The sequence below is a fragment of the Hyla sarda genome, chromosome 8 (assembly GCF_029499605.1).
Source record: "Hyla sarda isolate aHylSar1 chromosome 8, aHylSar1.hap1, whole genome shotgun sequence".
Lineage (NCBI taxonomy): Eukaryota > Metazoa > Chordata > Amphibia > Anura > Hylidae > Hyla > Hyla sarda.
In genome coordinates this window covers 117,791,884-117,808,638 of record NC_079196.1, presented here as the reverse complement: position 1 = coordinate 117,808,638, position 16,755 = coordinate 117,791,884, and the positions used below count along the sequence as shown (strand labels likewise).

The window sequence follows — 16,755 nt, the reverse complement described above, 5'->3', positions numbered from 1 at the left end:
ACTCACTCATTCACTCTCACTCACTCTCACTCTCTCACTCACTCGCTCACTAAGTCAGTCTCTCTCTCTCTCTCTTTTTCTTTTTATATATATTTTTTTCCGTCTTCTTCTTCTTCTTCTTCAGACCCTGTCATAGCACTAATGCCTTTCCAATACCACCAGCAGATGGAGACACTCCATTGCAACATTGGTTGTGAGCAGCAGTTTCTAAAAACAAATGCCTCATGGCGGATTTCCCATCCATCAATGGATGGTAAATTTTGTTTTTATCATTCACTGACCACAGAAACCAATGCATGGTCAAGCAACAGCAATGACACACCCTTGTGTATAGGCATGAGACCCTCATGTCATTTAACAGGATTCAGCACCACCCACAAGACAGCTACCTGTCATGTCATGTCAAACCTGCACAGGTGTGCTAGATTATTATTATTTAGTTTTATTTTATTTTTTTACACCAATCAGTGTGCAAACATGGTCATTAAAATGCTAAATGAATAGACGTTCATAAACCAGTCAGTGCAACTCATCATTTTGGTCTCCAATTCTCAAACTCAAATTCTCACCCACGGAGGATTAAATGAGAATCTTTCTTGTTTAACACTGGAATGGGGTGGTGCACTGTTCACTACCCGAAGATACTGCCACATCGGGTCAATGCATAGGGCGACAGAAGCAAGCTTCCAAATCAGCTCCCTTTCTCAAAAATCCATTTAATTTATGGTCCCCAGATAGGGAACGTATGTATCAGTATGTGCTCACAAGTCACCCAAGTGCAAGTATTCACACAAAAAAAAACGTGCCTCAGGATGCGATCTGTCGCAAGATCCTTTCTTTTTTTACACTTGATCTAAGCCAAAAGGCCTAGAGGGGATAACCGGGAAAGGGGTGGACCCAACCATGTCCCCTTCATGAGCACTCACATTACTCATAGGAATGGAAGGAAGGCTGGCAGCCAACCAGCCTCCCATACACTTTCTGGGTGGGTGGCAGTCAGCCACCCATACATACATACAGCACAGGCTAAACCCACATCATCACTTAAAAAAAGGACAGGCGACCATTGCACTCTGATGGAGCATTTAGCAATGCATAGCCTGGCTTTTGCCTGAACCCCCATCACTCCTCCTCTTGCATATAAGACAATATTTCAGATCTGCATATGAAAACAACACGCCTACCTTTGTTGCACATAGCTGCCTGCCTGTCTCTAGTTACCCCACTGGCTGTAGCTGCGTCCCTTCCGACATGGAATAACACCAACTGTAACGATAAACTGAAAATTAACAGTATAAACCTGCATCATTTTGGACTCTGGTATTTGCTGAATCCGGGTGACCTGACAATCGATGGTGGTGCCGCTGGTGATTCTGGCCTTCTTGGAATCTGTTGGGCCTATGTGTTAGCTCACACATCACTTGGGTATCCATGGTAACTACCACAACATGGTCATCTGCAGTTTACATCTAGCCCGTGGCATTGAATGGCATTTTAAAAGTGCTAAGGGTCCTGGTGCAATAATCCTCCCATGAGGATCAGCCTCAATGGCTTTGTAGATTGCACTCATGTCAGCAACTCCATATACATGTTTTTTTCTTCATGCTTCTTTCTTCATCCTTTTTTCTTTCTGTCATTCAGACTTTCATTCATTCGATCTCTCTCACTCACTTGCTTTAACTCATTTGTTCTCACTCACTCACTCACTCACTCAATCACTCACTCACTCATTCACTCTCACTCACTCTCACTCTCTCACTCACTCGCTCACTAAGTCAGTCTCTCTCTCTCTCTCTCTTTTTCTTTTTATATATATTTTTTTCCGTCTTCTTCTTCTTCTTCTTCAGACCCTGTCATAGCACTAATGCCTTTCCAATACCACCAGCAGATGGAGACACTCCATTGCAACATTGGTTGTGAGCAGCAGTTTCTAAAAACAAATGCCTCATGGCGGATTTCCCATCCATCAATGGATGGTAAATTTTGTTTTTATCATTCACTGACCACAGAAACCAATGCATGGTCAAGCAACAGCAATGACACACCCTTGTGTATAGGCATGAGACCCTCATGTCATTTAACAGGATTCAGCACCATCCACAAGACAGCTACCTGTCATGTCATGTCAAACCTGCACAGGTGTGCTAGATTATTATTATTTAGTTTTATTTTATTTTTTTACACCAATCAGTGTGCAAACATGGTCATTAAAACGCTAAATGAATAGACGTTCATAAACCAGTCAGTGCAACTCATCATTTTGGTCTCCAATTCTCAAACTCAAATTCTCACCCACGGAGGATTAAATGAGAATCTTTCTTGTTTAACACTGGAATGGGGTGGTGCACTGTTCACTACCCGAAGATACTGCCACATCGGGTCAATGCATAGGGCGACAGAAGCAAGCTTCCAAATCAGCTCCCTTTCTCAAAAATCCATTTAATTTATGGTCCCCAGATAGGGAACGTATGTATCAGTATGTGCTCACAAGTCACCCAAGTGCAAGTATTCACACAAAAAAAAAACGTGCCTCAGGATGCGATCTGTCGCAAGATCCTTTCTTTTTTTACACTTGATCTAAGCCAAAAGGCCTAGAGGGGATAACCGGGAAAGGGGAGGACCCAACCATGTCCCCTTCATGAGCACTCACATTACTCATAGGAATGGAAGGAAGGCTGGCAGCCAACCAGCCTCCCATACACTTTCTGGGTGGGTGGCAGTCAGCCACCCATACATACATACAGCACAGGCTAAACCCACATCATCACTTAAAAAAAGGACAGGCGACCATTGCACTCTGATGGAGCATTTAGCAATGCAATCCATAGCCTGGCTTTTGCCTGAACCCCCATCACTCCTCCTCTTGCATATAAGACAATATTTCAGATCTGCATATGAAAACAACACGCCTACCTTTGTTGCACATAGCTGCCTGCCTGTCTCTAGTTACCCCACTGGCTGTAGCTGCGTCCCTTCCGACATGGAATAACACCAACTGTAACGATAAACTGAAAATTAACAGTATAAACCTGCATCATTTTGGACTCTGGTATTTGCTGAATCCGGGTGACCTGACAATCGATGGTGGTGCCGCTGGTGATTCTGGCCTTCTTGGAATCTGTTGGGCCTATGTGTTAGCTCACACATCACTTGGGTATCCATGGTAACTACCACAACATGGTCATCTGCAGTTTACATCTAGCCCGTGGCATTGAATGGCATTTTAAAAGTGCTAAGGGTCCTGGTGCAATAATCCTCCCATGAGGATCAGCCTCAACGGCTTTGTAGATTGCACTCATGTCAGCAACTCCATATACATTTTTTTTTCTTCATGCTTCTTTCTTCATCCTTTTTTCTTTCTGTCATTCAGACTTTCATTCATTCGATCTCTCTCACTCACTCACTCACTCACTCAATCACTCACTCACTCATTCACTCTCACTCACTCTCACTCACTCTCACTCTCTCACTCACTCGCTCACTAAGTCAGTCTCTCTCTCTCTCTCTCTTTTTCTTTTTATATATATTTTTTTCCGTCTTCTTCTTCTTCTTCTTCAGACCCTGTCATAGCACTAATGCCTTTCCAATACCACCAGCAGATGGAGACACTCCATTGCAACATTGGTTGTGAGCAGCAGTTTCTAAAAACAAATGCCTCATGGCGGATTTCCCATCCATCAATGGATGGTAAATTTTGTTTTTATCATTCACTGACCACAGAAACCAATGCATGGTCAAGCAACAGCAATGACACACCCTTGTGTATAGGCATGAGACCCTCATGTCATTTAACAGGATTCAGCACCACCCACAAGACAGCTACCTGTCATGTCATGTCAAACCTGCACAGGTGTGCTAGATTATTATTATTTAGTTTTATTTTATTTTTTTACACCAATCAGTGTGCAAACATGGTCATTAAAACGCTAAATGAATAGACGTTCATAAACCAGTCAGTGCAACTCATCATTTTGGTCTCCAATTCTCAAACTCAAATTCTCACCCACGGAGGATTAAATGAGAATCTTTCTTGTTTAACACTGGAATGGGGTGGTGCACTGTTCACTACCCGAAGATACTGCCACATCGGGTCAATGCATAGGGCGACAGAAGCAAGCTTCCAAATCAGCTCCCTTTCTCAAAAATCCATTTAATTTATGGTCCCCAGATAGGGAACGTATGTATCAGTATGTGCTCACAAGTCACCCAAGTGCAAGTATTCACACAAAAAAAAACGTGCCTCAGGATGCAATCTGTCGCAAGATCCTTTCTTTTTTTACACTTGATCTAAGCCAAAAGGCCTAGAGGGGATAACCGGGAAAGGGGTGGACCCAACCATGTCCCCTTCATGAGCACTCACATTACTCATAGGAATGGAAGGAAGGCTGGCAGCCAACCAGCCTCCCATACACTTTCTGGGTGGGTGGCAGTCAGCCACCCATACATACATACAGCACAGGCTAAACCCACATCATCACTTAAAAAAAGGACAGGCGACCATTGCACTCTGATGGAGCATTTAGCAATGCAATCCATAGCCTGGCTTTTGCCTGAACCCCCATCACTCCTCCTCTTGCATATAAGACAATATTTCAGATCTGCATATGAAAACAACACGCCTACCTTTGTTGCACATAGCTGCCTGCCTGTCTCTAGTTACCCCACTGGCTGTAGCTGCGTCCCTTCCGACATGGAATAACACCAACTGTAACGATAAACTGAAAATTAACAGTATAAACCTGCATCATTTTGGACTCTGGTATTTGCTGAATCCGGGTGACCTGACAATCGATGGTGGTGCCGCTGGTGATTCTGGCCTTTTTGGAATCTGTTGGGCCTATGTGTTAGCTCACACATCACTTGGGTATCCATGGTAACTACCACAACATGGTCATCTGCAGTTTACATCTAGCCCGTGGCATTGAATGGCATTTTAAAAGTGCTAAGGGTCCTGGTGCAATAATCCTCCCATGAGGATCAGCCTCAACGGCTTTGTAGATTGCACTCATGTCAGCAACTCCATATACATTTTTTTTTCTTCATGCTTCTTTCTTCATCCTTTTTTCTTTCTGTCATTCAGACTTTCATTCATTCGATCTCTCTCACTCACTTGCTTTAACTCATTTGTTCTCACTCACTCACTCACTCACTCAATCACTCACTCACTCATTCACTCTCACTCACTCTCACTCTCTCACTCACTCGCTCACTAAGTCAGTCTCTCTCTCTCTTTTTCTTTTTATATATATATGTTTTTTTCCGTCTTCTTCTTCTTCTTCAGACCCTGTCATAGCACTAATGCCTTTCCAATACCACCAGCAGATGGAGACACTCCATTGCAACATTGGTTGTGAGCAGCAGTTTCTAAAAACAAATGCCTCATGGCGGATTTCCCATCCATCAATGGATGGTAAATGTTGTTTTTATCATTCACTGACCACAGAAACCAATGCATGGTCAAGCAACAGCAATGACACACCCTTGTGTATAGGCATGAGACCCTCATGTCATTTAACAGGATTCAGCACCACCCACAAGACAGCTACCTGTCATGTCATGTCAAACCTGCACAGGTGTGCTAGATTATTATTATTTAGTTTTATTTTATTTTTTTACACCAATCAGTGTGCAAACATGGTCATTAAAACGCTAAATGAATAGACGTTCATAAACCAGTCAGTGCAACTCATCATTTTGGTCTCCAATTCTCAAACTCAAATTCTCACCCACGGAGGATTAAATGACAATCTTTCTTGTTTAACACTGGAATGGGGTGGTGCACTGTTCACTACCCGAAGATACTGCCACATCGGGTCAATGCATAGGGCGACAGAAGCAAGCTTCCAAATCAGCTCCCTTTCTCAAAAATCCATTTAATTTATGGTCCCCAGATAGGGAACGTATGTATCAGTATGTGCTCACAAGTCACCCAAGTGCAAGTATTCACACAAAAAAAAACGTGCCTCAGGATGCGATCTGTCGCAAGATCCTTTCTTTTTTTACACTTGATCTAAGCCAAAAGGCCTAGAGGGGATAACCGGGAAAGGGGTGGACCCAACCATGTCCCCTTCATGAGCACTCACATTACTCATAGGAATGGAAGGAAGGCTGGCAGCCAACCAGCCTCCCATACACTTTCTGGGTGGGTGGCAGTCAGCCACCCATACATACATACAGCACAGGCTAAACCCACATCATCACTTAAAAAAAGGACAGGCGACCATTGCACTCTGATGGAGCATTTAGCAATGCAATCCATAGCCTGGCTTTTGCCTGAACCCCCATCACTCCTCCTCTTGCATATAAGACAATATTTCAGATCTGCATATGAAAACAACACGCCTACCTTTGTTGCACATAGCTGCCTGCCTGTCTCTAGTTACCCCACTGGCTGTAGCTGCGTCCCTTCCGACATGGAATAACACCAACTGTAACGATAAACTGAAAATTAACAGTATAAACCTGCATCATTTTGGACTCTGGTATTTGCTGAATCCGGGTGACCTGACAATCGATGGTGGTGCCGCTGGTGATTCTGGCCTTCTTGGAATCTGTTGGGCCTATGTGTTAGCTCACACATCACTTGGGTATCCATGGTAACTACCACAACATGGTCATCTGCAGTTTACATCTAGCCCGTGGCATTGAATGGCATTTTAAAAGTGCTAAGGGTCCTGGTGCAATAATCCTCCCATGAGGATCAGCCTCAACGGCTTTGTAGATTGCACTCATGTCAGCAACTCCATATACATTTTTTTTTCTTCATGCTTCTTTCTTCATCCTTTTTTCTTTCTGTCATTCAGACTTTCATTCATTCGATCTCTCTCACTCACTTGCTTTAACTCATTTGTTCTCACTCACTCACTCACTCACTCAATCACTCACTCACTCATTCACTCTCACTCACTCTCACTCTCTCACTCACTCGCTCACTAAGTCAGTCTCTCTCTCTCTCTCTCTTTTTCTTTTTATATATATTTTTTTCCGTCTTCTTCTTCTTCTTCTTCAGACCCTGTCATAGCACTAATGCCTTTCCAATACCACCAGCAGATGGAGACACTCCATTGCAACATTGGTTGTGAGCAGCAGTTTCTAAAAACAAATGCCTCATGGCGGATTTCCCATCCATCAATGGATGGTAAATTTTGTTTTTATCATTCACTGACCACAGAAACCAATGCATGGTCAAGCAACAGCAATGACACACCCTTGTGTATAGGCATGAGACCCTCATGTCATTTAACAGGATTCAGCACCACCCACAAGACAGCTACCTGTCATGTCATGTCAAACCTGCACAGGTGTGCTAGATTATTATTATTTAGTTTTATTTTATTTTTTTACACCAATCAGTGTGCAAACATGGTCATTAAAACGCTAAATGAATAGACGTTCATAAACCAGTCAGTGCAACTCATCATTTTGGTCTCCAATTCTCAAACTCAAATTCTCACCCACGGAGGATTAAATGAGAATCTTTCTTGTTTAACACTGGAATGGGGTGGTGCACTGTTCACTACCCGAAGATACTGCCACATCGGGTCAATGCATAGGGCGACAGAAGCAAGCTTCCAAATCAGCTCCCTTTCTCAAAAATCCATTTAATTTATGGTCCCCAGATAGGGAACGTATGTATCAGTATGTGCTCACAAGTCACTCAAGTGCAAGTATTCACACAAAAAAAAAAAACGTGCCTCAGGATGCGATCTGTCGCAAGATCCTTTCTTTTTTTACACTTGATCTAAGCCAAAAGGCGTAGAGGGGATAACCGGGAAAGGGGTGGACCCAACCATGTCCCCTTCATGAGCACTCACATTACTCATAGGAATGGAAGGAAGGCTGGCAGCCAACCAGCCTCCCATACACTTTCTGGGTGGGTGGCAGTCAGCCACCCATACATACATACAGCACAGGCTAAACCCACATCATCACTTAAAAAAAGGACAGGCGACCATTGCACTCTGATGGAGCATTTAGCAATGCAATCCATAGCCTGGCTTTTGCCTGAACCCCCATCACTCCTCCTCTTGCATATAAGACAATATTTCAGATCTGCATATGAAAACAACACGCCTACCTTTGTTGCACATAGCTGCCTGCCTGTCTCTAGTTACCCCACTGGCTGTAGCTGCGTCCCTTCCGACATGGAATAACACCAACTGTAACGATAAACTGAAAATTAACAGTATAAACCTGCATCATTTTGGACTCTGGTATTTGCTGAATCCGGGTGACCTGACAATCGATGGTGGTGCCGCTGGTGATTCTGGCCTTCTTGGAATCTGTTGGGCCTATGTGTTAGCTCACACATCACTTGGGTATCCATGGTAACTACCACAACATGGTCATCTGCAGTTTACATCTAGCCCGTGGCATTGAATGGCATTTTAAAAGTGCTAAGGGTCCTGGTGCAATAATCCTCCCATGAGGATCAGCCTCAACGGCTTTGTAGATTGCACTCATGTCAGCAACTCCATATACATTTTTTTTTCTTCATGCTTCTTTCTTCATCCTTTTTTCTTTCTGTCATTCAGACTTTCATTCATTCGATCTCTCTCGCTCACTTGCTTTAACTCATTTGTTCTCACTCACTCACTCACTCACTCAATCACTCACTCACTCATTCACTCTCACTCACTCTCACTCTCTCACTCACTCGCTCACTAAGTCAGTCTCTCTCTCTCTCTCTCTTTTTCTTTTTATATATATTTTTTTCCGTCTTCTTCTTCTTCTTCTTCAGACCCTGTCATAGCACTAATGCCTTTCCAATACCACCAGCAGATGGAGACACTCCATTGCAACATTGGTTGTGAGCAGCAGTTTCTAAAAACAAATGCCTCATGGCGGATTTCCCATCCATCAATGGATGGTAAATTTTGTTTTTATCATTCACTGACCACAGAAACCAATGCATGGTCAAGCAACAGCAATGACACACCCTTGTGTATAGGCATGAGACCCTCATGTCATTTAACAGGATTCAGCACCACCCACAAGACAGCTACCTGTCATGTCATGTCAAACCTGCACAGGTGTGCTAGATTATTATTATTTAGTTTTATTTTATTTTTTTACACCAATCAGTGTGCAAACATGGTCATTAAAACGCTAAATGAATAGACGTTCATAAACCAGTCAGTGCAACTCATCATTTTGGTCTCCAATTCTCAAACTCAAATTCTCACCCACGGAGGATTAAATGAGAATCTTTCTTGTTTAACACTGGAATGGGGTGGTGCACTGTTCACTACCCGAAGATACTGCCACATCGGGTCAATGCATAGGGCGACAGAAGCAAGCTTCCAAATCAGCTCCCTTTCTCAAAAATCCATTTAATTTATGGTCCCCAGATAGGGAACGTATGTATCAGTATGTGCTCACAAGTCACCCAAGTGCAAGTATTCACACAAAAAAAAAACGTGCCTCAGAATGCGATCTGTCGCAAGATCCTTTCTTTTTTTACACTTGATCTAAGCCAAAAGGCCTAGAGGGGATAACCGGGAAAGGGGTGGACCCAACCATGTCCCCTTCATGAGCACTCACATTACTCATAGGAATGGAAGGAAGGCTGGCAGCAAACCAGCCTCCCATACACTTTCTGGGTGGGTGGCAGTCAGCCACCCATACATACATACAGCACAGGCTAAACCCACATCATCACTTAAAAAAAGGACAGGCGACCATTGCACTCTGATGGAGCATTTAGCAATGCAATCCATAGCCTGGCTTTTGCCTGAACCCCCATCACTCCTCCTCTTGCATATAAGACAATATTTCAGATCTGCATATGAAAACAACACGCCTACCTTTGTTGCACATAGCTGCCTGCCTGTCTCTAGTTACCCCACTGGCTGTAGCTGCGTCCCTTCCGACATGGAATAACACCAACTGTAACGATAAACTGAAAATTAACAGTATAAACCTGCATCATTTTGGACTCTGGTATTTGCTGAATCCGGGTGACCTGACAATCGATGGTGGTGCCGCTGGTGATTCTGGCCTTCTTGGAATCTGTTGGGCCTATGTGTTAGCTCACACATCACTTGGGTATCCATGGTAACTACCACAACATGGTCATCTGCAGTTTACATCTAGCCCGTGGCATTGAATGGCATTTTAAAAGTGCTAAGGGTCCTGGTGCAATAATCCTCCCATGAGGATCAGCCTCAACGGCTTTGTAGATTGCACTCATGTCAGCAACTCCATATACATTTTTTTTTCTTCATGCTTCTTTCTTCATCCTTTTTTCTTTCTGTCATTCAGACTTTCATTCATTCGATCTCTCTCACTCACTTGCTTTAACTCATTTGTTCTCACTCACTCACTCACTCACTCAATCACTCACTCACTCATTCACTCTCACTCACTTTCACTCTCTAACTCACTCGCTCACTAAGTCAGTCTCTCTCTCTCTTTTTCTTTTTATATATATTTTTTTCCGTCTTCTTCTTCTTCTTCTTCTTCTTCTTCAGACCCTTTCATAGCACTAATGCCTTTCCAAAACCACCAGCAGATGGAGACACTCCATTGCAACATTGGTTGTGAGCAGCAGTTTCTAAAAACAAATGCCTCATGGCGGATTTCCCATCCATCAATGGATGGTAAATTTTGTTTTTATCATTCACTGACCACAGAAACCAATGCATGGTCAAGCAACAGCAATGACACACCCTTGTGTATAGGCATGAGACCCTCATGTCATTTAACAGGATTCAGCACCACCCACAAGACAGCTACCTGTCATGTCATGTCAAACCTGCACAGGTGTGCTAGATTATTATTATTTAGTTTTATTTTATTTTTTTACACCAATCAGTGTGCAAACATGGTCATTAAATGCTAAATGAATAGACGTTCATAAACCAGTCAGTGCAACTCATCATTTTGGTCTCCAATTCTCAAACTCAAATTCTCACCCACGGAGGATTAAATGAGAATCTTTCTTGTTTAACACTGGAATGGGGTGGTGCACTGTTCACTACCCGAAGATACTGCCACATCGGGTCAATGCATAGGGCGACAGAAGCAAGCTTCCAAATCAGCTCCCTTTCTCAAAAATCCATTTAATTTATGGTCCCCAGATAGGGAACGTATGTATCAGTATGTGCTCACAAGTCACCCAAGTGCAAGTATTCACACAAAAAAAAACGTGCCTCAGGATGCGATCTGTCGCAAGATCCTTTCTTTTTTTACACTTGATCTAAGCCAAAAGGCCTAGAGGGGATAACCGGGAAAGGGGTGGACCCAACCATGTCCCCTTCATGAGCACTCACATTACTCATAGGAATGGAAGGAAGGCTGGCAGCCAACCAGCCTCCCATACACTTTCTGGGTGGGTGGCAGTCAGCCACCCATACATACATACAGCACAGGCTAAACCCACATCATCACTTAAAAAAAGGACAGGCGACCATTGCACTCTGATGGAGCATTTAGCAATGCAATCCATAGCCTGGCTTTTGCCTGAACCCCCATCACTCCTCCTCTTGCATATAAGACAATATTTCAGATCTGCATATGAAAACAACACGCCTACCTTTGTTGCACATAGCTGCCTGCCTGTCTCTAGTTACCCCACTGGCTGTAGCTGCGTCCCTTCCGACATGGAATAACACCAACTGTAACGATAAACTGAAAATTAACAGTATAAACCTGCATCATTTTGGACTCTGGTATTTGCTGAATCCGGGTGACCTGACAATCGATGGTGGTGCCGCTGGTGATTCTGGCCTTCTTGGAATCTGTTGGGCCTATGTGTTAGCTCACACATCACTTGGGTATCCATGGTAACTACCACAACATGGTCATCTGCAGTTTACATCTAGCCCGTGGCATTGAATGGCATTTTAAAAGTGCTAAGGGTCCTGGTGCAATAATCCTCCCATGAGGATCAGCCTCAACGGCTTTGTAGATTGCACTCATGTCAGCAACTCCATATACATTTTTTTTTCTTCATGCTTCTTTCTTCATCCTTTTTTCTTTCTGTCATTCAGACTTTCATTCATTCGATCTCTCTCACTCACTTGCTTTAACTCATTTGTTCTCACTCACTCACTCACTCACTCAATCACTCACTCACTCATTCACTCTCACTCACTCTCACTCTCTCACTCACTCGCTCACTAAGTCAGTCTCTCTCTCTCTCTCTCTTTTTCTTTTTATATATATTTTTTTCCGTCTTCTTCTTCTTCTTCTTCAGACCCTGTCATAGCACTAATGCCTTTCCAATACCACCAGCAGATGGAGACACTCCATTGCAACATTGGTTGTGAGCAGCAGTTTCTAAAAACAAATGCCTCATGGCGGATTTCCCATCCATCAATGGATGGTAAATTTTGTTTTTATCATTCACTGACCACAGAAACCAATGCATGGTCAAGCAACAGCAATGACACACCCTTGTGTATAGGCATGAGACCCTCATGTCATTTAACAGGATTCAGCACCACCCACAAGACAGCTACCTGTCATGCCATGTCAAACCTGCACAGGTGTGCTAGATTATTATTATTTAGTTTTATTTTATTTTTTTACACCAATCAGTGTGCAAACATGGTCATTAAAACGCTAAATGAATAGACGTTCATAAACCAGTCAGTGCAACTCATCATTTTGGTCTCCAATTCTCAAACTCAAATTCTCACCCACGGAGGATTAAATGAGAATCTTTCTTGTTTAACACTGGAATGGGGTGGTGCACTGTTCACTACCCGAAGATACTGCCACATCGGGTCAATGCATAGGGCGACAGAAGCAAGCTTCCAAATCAGCTCCCTTTCTCAAAAATCCATTTAATTTATGGTCCCCAGATAGGGAACGTATGTATCAGTATGTGCTCACAAGTCACCCAAGTGCAAGTATTCACACAAAAAAAAAAAACGTGCCTCAGGATGCGATCTGTCGCAAGATCCTTTCTTTTTTTACACTTGATCTAAGCCAAAAGGCGTAGAGGGGATAACCGGGAAAGGGGTGGACCCAACCATGTCCCCTTCATGAGCACTCACATTACTCATAGGAATGGAAGGAAGGCTGGCAGCCAACCAGCCTCCCATACACTTTCTGGGTGGGTGGCAGTCAGCCACCCATACATACATACAGCACAGGCTAAACCCACATCATCACTTAAAAAAAGGACAGGCGACCATTGCACTCTGATGGAGCATTTAGCAATGCAATCCATAGCCTGGCTTTTGCCTGAACCCCCATCACTCCTCCTCTTGCATATAAGACAATATTTCAGATCTGCATATGAAAACAACACGCCTACCTTTGTTGCACATAGCTGCCTGCCTGTCTCTAGTTACCCCACTGGCTGTAGCTGCGTCCCTTCCGACATGGAATAACACCAACTGTAACGATAAACTGAAAATTAACAGTATAAACCTGCATCATTTTGGACTCTGGTATTTGCTGAATCCGGGTGACCTGACAATCGATGGTGGTGCCGCTGGTGATTCTGGCCTTCTTGGAATCTGTTGGGCCTATGTGTTAGCTCACACATCACTTGGGTATCCATGGTAACTACCACAACATGGTCATCTGCAGTTTACATCTAGCCCGTGGCATTGAATGGCATTTTAAAAGTGCTAAGGGTCCTGGTGCAATAATCCTCCCATGAGGATCAGCCTCAACGGCTTTGTAGATTGCACTCATGTCAGCAACTCCATATACATTTTTTTTTCTTCATGCTTCTTTCTTCATCCTTTTTTCTTTCTGTCATTCAGACTTTCATTCATTCGATCTCTCTCGCTCACTTGCTTTAACTCATTTGTTCTCACTCACTCACTCACTCACTCAATCACTCACTCACTCATTCACTCTCACTCACTCTCACTCTCTCACTCACTCGCTCACTAAGTCAGTCTCTCTCTCTCTCTCTCTTTTTCTTTTTATATATATTTTTTTCCGTCTTCTTCTTCTTCTTCTTCTTCAGACCCTGTCATAGCACTAATGCCTTTCCAATACCACCAGCAGATGGAGACACTCCATTGCAACATTGGTTGTGAGCAGCAGTTTCTAAAAACAAATGCCTCATGGCGGATTTCCCATCCATCAATGGATGGTAAATTTTGTTTTTATCATTCACTGACCACAGAAACCAATGCATGGTCAAGCAACAGCAATGACACACCCTTGTGTATAGGCATGAGACCCTCATGTCATTTAACAGGATTCAGCACCACCCACAAGACAGCTACCTGTCATGTCATGTCAAACCTGCACAGGTGTGCTAGATTATTATTATTTAGTTTTATTTTATTTTTTTACACCAATCAGTGTGCAAACATGGTCATTAAAACGCTAAATGAATAGACGTTCATAAACCAGTCAGTGCAACTCATCATTTTGGTCTCCAATTCTCAAACTCAAATTCTCACCCACGGAGGATTAAATGAGAATCTTTCTTGTTTAACACTGGAATGGGGTGGTGCACTGTTCACTACCCGAAGATACTGCCACATCGGGTCAATGCATAGGGCGACAGAAGCAAGCTTCCAAATCAGCTCCCTTTCTCAAAAATCCATTTAATTTATGGTCCCCAGATAGGGAACGTATGTATCAGTATGTGCTCACAAGTCACCCAAGTGCAAGTATTCACACAAAAAAAAAACGTGCCTCAGGATGCGATCTGTCGCAAGATCCTTTCTTTTTTTACACTTGATCTAAGCCAAAAGGCCTAGAGGGGATAACCGGGAAAGGGGTGGACCCAACCATGTCCCCTTCATGAGCACTCACATTACTCATAGGAATGGAAGGAAGGCTGGCAGCAAACCAGCCTCCCATACACTTTCTGGGTGGGTGGCAGTCAGCCACCCATACATACATACAGCACAGGCTAAACCCACATCATCACTTAAAAAAAGGACAGGCGACCATTGCACTCTGATGGAGCATTTAGCAATGCAATCCATAGCCTGGCTTTTGCCTGAACCCCCATCACTCCTCCTCTTGCATATAAGACAATATTTCAGATCTGCATATGAAAACAACACGCCTACCTTTGTTGCACATAGCTGCCTGCCTGTCTCTAGTTACCCCACTGGCTGTAGCTGCGTCCCTTCCGACATGGAATAACACCAACTGTAACGATAAACTGAAAATTAACAGTATAAACCTGCATCATTTTGGACTCTGGTATTTGCTGAATCCGGGTGACCTGACAATCGATGGTGGTGCCGCTGGTGATTCTGGCCTTCTTGGAATCTGTTGGGCCTATGTGTTAGCTCACACATCACTTGGGTATCCATGGTAACTACCACAACATGGTCATCTGCAGTTTACATCTAGCCCGTGGCATTGAATGGCATTTTAAAAGTGCTAAGGGTCCTGGTGCAATAATGCTCCCATAAGGATCAGCCTCAACGGCTTTGTAGATTGCACTCATGTCAGCAACTCCATATACATTTTTTTTTCTTCATGCTTCTTTCTTCATCCTTTTTTCTTTCTGTCATTCAGACTTTCATTCATTCGATCTCTCTCACTCACTTGCTTTAACTCATTTGTTCTCACTCACTCACTCACTCACTCAATCACTCACTCAATCACTCACTCACTCATTCACTCTCACTCACTCTCACTCTCTCACTCACTCGCTCACTAAGTCAGTCTCTCTCTCTCTCTTTTTCTTTTTATATATATTTTTTTCCGTCTTCTTCTTCTTCTTCTTCAGACCCTGTCATAGCACTAATGCCTTTCCAATACCACCAGCAGATGGAGACACTCCATTGCAACATTGGTTGTGAGCAGCAGTTTCTAAAAACAAATGCCTCATGGCGGATTTCCCATCCATCAATGGATGGTAAATTTTGTTTTTATCATTCACTGACCACAGAAACCAATGCATGGTCAAGCAACAGCAATGACACACCCTAGTGTATAGGCATGAGACCCTCATGTCATTTAACAGGATTCAGCACCACCCACAAGACAGCTACCTGTCATGTCATGTCAAACCTGCACAGGTGTGCTAGATTATTATTATTTAGTTTTATTTTATTTTTTTACACCAATCAGTGTGCAAACATGGTCATTAAAACGCTAAATGAATAGACGTTCATAAACCAGTCAGTGCAACTCATCATTTTGGTCTCCAATTCTCAAACTCAAATTCTCACCCACGGAGGATTAAATGAGAATCTTTCTTGTTTAACACTGGAATGGGGTGGTGCACTGTTCACTACCCGAAGATACTGCCACATCGGGTCAATGCATAGGGCGACAGAAGCAAGCTTCCAAATCAGCTCCCTTTCTCAAAAATCCATTTAATTTATGTTCCCCAGATAGGGAACGTATGTATCAGTATGTGCTCACAAGTCACCCAAGTGCAAGTATTCACACAAAAAAAAACGTGCCTCAGGATGCGATCTGTCGCAAGATCCTTTCTTTTTTTACACTTGATCTAAGCCAAAAGGCCTAGAGGGGATAACCGGGAAAGGGGTGGACCCAACCATGTCCCCTTCATGAACACTCACATTACTCATAGGAATGGAAGGAAGGCTGGCAGCCAACCAGCCTCCCATACACTTTCTGGGTGGGTGGCAGTCAGCCACCCATACATACATACAGCACAGGCTAAACCCACATCATCACTTAAAAAAAGGACAGGCGACCATTGCACTCTGATGGAGCATTTAGCAATGCAATCCATAGCCTGGCTTTTGCCTGAACCCCCATCACTCCTCCTCTTGCATATAAGACAATATTTCAGATCTGCATATGAAAACAACACGCCTACCTTTGTTGCACATAGCTGCC

At 43.4% G+C, this 16,755-nt stretch overlaps 10 pseudogenes; all 10 read right to left on the bottom strand.

Moving 5' to 3' along the window:
• Nucleotides 1-614: 614 nt before the first annotated feature.
• On the bottom strand, nt 615-878 carry LOC130287389 (U2 spliceosomal RNA; annotated as a pseudogene).
• A 1,459-nt stretch (nt 879-2,337) lies between these two features.
• On the bottom strand, nt 2,338-2,602 carry LOC130288123 (U2 spliceosomal RNA; annotated as a pseudogene).
• A 1,446-nt stretch (nt 2,603-4,048) lies between these two features.
• Nucleotides 4,049-4,312, bottom strand: LOC130290207 (U2 spliceosomal RNA; annotated as a pseudogene).
• Nucleotides 4,313-5,771: 1,459 nt separating this feature from the next.
• LOC130287388 (U2 spliceosomal RNA) lies at nt 5,772-6,035 on the bottom strand (annotated as a pseudogene).
• A 1,464-nt stretch (nt 6,036-7,499) lies between these two features.
• LOC130289785 (U2 spliceosomal RNA) lies at nt 7,500-7,766 on the bottom strand (annotated as a pseudogene).
• A 1,464-nt stretch (nt 7,767-9,230) lies between these two features.
• Nucleotides 9,231-9,495, bottom strand: LOC130288193 (U2 spliceosomal RNA; annotated as a pseudogene).
• Nucleotides 9,496-10,961: 1,466 nt separating this feature from the next.
• Nucleotides 10,962-11,225, bottom strand: LOC130287387 (U2 spliceosomal RNA; annotated as a pseudogene).
• A 1,464-nt stretch (nt 11,226-12,689) lies between these two features.
• Nucleotides 12,690-12,956, bottom strand: LOC130289784 (U2 spliceosomal RNA; annotated as a pseudogene).
• Nucleotides 12,957-14,423: 1,467 nt separating this feature from the next.
• LOC130288122 (U2 spliceosomal RNA) lies at nt 14,424-14,688 on the bottom strand (annotated as a pseudogene).
• A 1,472-nt stretch (nt 14,689-16,160) lies between these two features.
• LOC130289093 (U2 spliceosomal RNA) lies at nt 16,161-16,424 on the bottom strand (annotated as a pseudogene).
• Between the last annotated feature and the right edge of the window lie 331 nt (nt 16,425-16,755).